Source organism: Chrysochloris asiatica, unplaced genomic scaffold (assembly GCF_000296735.1).
Source record: "Chrysochloris asiatica unplaced genomic scaffold, ChrAsi1.0 scaffold01545, whole genome shotgun sequence".
Taxonomy (NCBI): domain Eukaryota; kingdom Metazoa; phylum Chordata; class Mammalia; order Afrosoricida; family Chrysochloridae; genus Chrysochloris; species Chrysochloris asiatica.
Window position 1 is genome coordinate 4,703 of NW_006410063.1, and position 1,686 is coordinate 6,388.

General features: G+C 37.4%; 1 protein-coding gene across 1 annotated transcript in view; it reads right to left on the reverse strand.

Annotated features, from left to right (window-relative positions):
• The window catches only part of LOC102821157 (extracellular sulfatase Sulf-1-like), a gene marked incomplete at both ends in the record, with an annotated part of 17,467 nt that overhangs the window by 4,263 nt on the left and 11,518 nt on the right, over positions 1-1,686 (reverse strand). The gene's annotated exons all lie outside the window — the stretch shown is intronic.

Consider the following 1,686-nt stretch of genomic DNA (forward strand, 5'->3'; position numbering starts at 1 on the left):
GTTGTTGTTGTTAAGTGCCATCGAGTCGGTTCCGACCCATAGCGACCCTGTACAGGGTTTCCGAGGGTGTAAATCTTTCTCCGACGGAGTGGCTGGTAGTTTCGAACCGCTGACCTTAAGGTTCGCAGCCCAATTCGTAACCACTATGCTACCAGAGCTCCTTGGGCTTCCCTGTAGGCTCATGGATATTATCCTATCACAGACAGCATTGTACCTCATGACTGATCTGGATATGTTCTTTTTGACAATGAAGAGCTGTACACCAACAAATTCTAAAACTTAGATGAGATGGATATATTTATAGAAAAACACAACTTACCTAAACTTACTCGGAATGAAGTAGAAAACTTGAACAAACCCATAAAAAAAGAAGAAATTGACCAGGTCATCAAAAAACTTCCAACCAACAAAAGCCCAGGCCCAGATAGCTTCACAGGTGAGTTCTACCAAACACTCAAACTATTCCAGGATGTAGAAGAGGATGGAAAACTCCCTAATACTTTTTTATGAAACAAGCATAACCCTCATACCAAAACTAGGGAAGGACATTACTAAAAAAGAAAACTATAGACCAATATCTCTCATGAACATAGAAGCAAAAATTCTCAACAGAATCCAATGACCAAGTTGGTTTCTTAAAAGGGATGCAAGGATGGTTCAACATCAGAAAAACAATCAATGTAATCCATCTTATAAATAAGAAAAAGGAAAAGAACCACATGATCAAATCGAATGATGCAGAAAAGGCATTTGACAAAATCCAACATCCATTCTTGATAAAAACACTCAAAAAAGCAAGAAATGAAGATAAATTCCTCAACATAAACAAGAGCATATATACAAAACCAAGAGCCTATATCACGCTCAATGGAGAGAAACTGAAAGCCTTCCCCCTGTGAACAGGAACCAGACAAGGATGCCCTTTATCACAACTATTCAATATCATGCTGGAAGTTTTAGCCAGAGCTATACGGCATGATAAAGAAATTAAAGGCATCCAAATTGGCAAAAAGGAAATAAAACTCTCCTTATTTGTAGATGATATGATCCTATACATGGAAAACCCCAAAGACTCAGTAAAAAAACTACTAGACCTCCTTAAAAGATTCAGCAAAGTGGCAGGGTGTAAGATCAGCATAAAAAAGTCAGTTGGATTTCTCTATAGCAACAGCAATGGCCATGAAAAGGACATTCGGAAAGCAATACCATTTAAAGGATGAAATATTTGGTAATAAATATAACCAGAGAAACAAAGGACTTATACAAAGAAAATTAAAAAACACTACTACAAGAAATCAAAAGAGACCTACAGAAGTGGAAGAACATACTATGTTCCTGGATACGAAGACTCAACATCGTGAAAATGTCAATACTGCCCAAAATAATTTACACATACAATGCAATCCCAATCCAGATTTCAACAACATTCTTCAAAGAGATGGCATTTATATGGAAAGGAAAAGAGACCCAGGATAAGCAAAGCACTGTTTAAAAGGAAGAACAAGGTTGGAGGTCTCTCACTCCCCGATTTCAAACTTTACATACATACAGCCAAATATATTTTTTGACAAAGTGCCTAGGCATATTGCATGGAGAAGAGACATTCTCTTTAACAAATGGTGCTAGCAGAAATGGAAAGTGATATGTAAAAGACTGAAACAAGACCTTTGCCTCATGCCCTATACA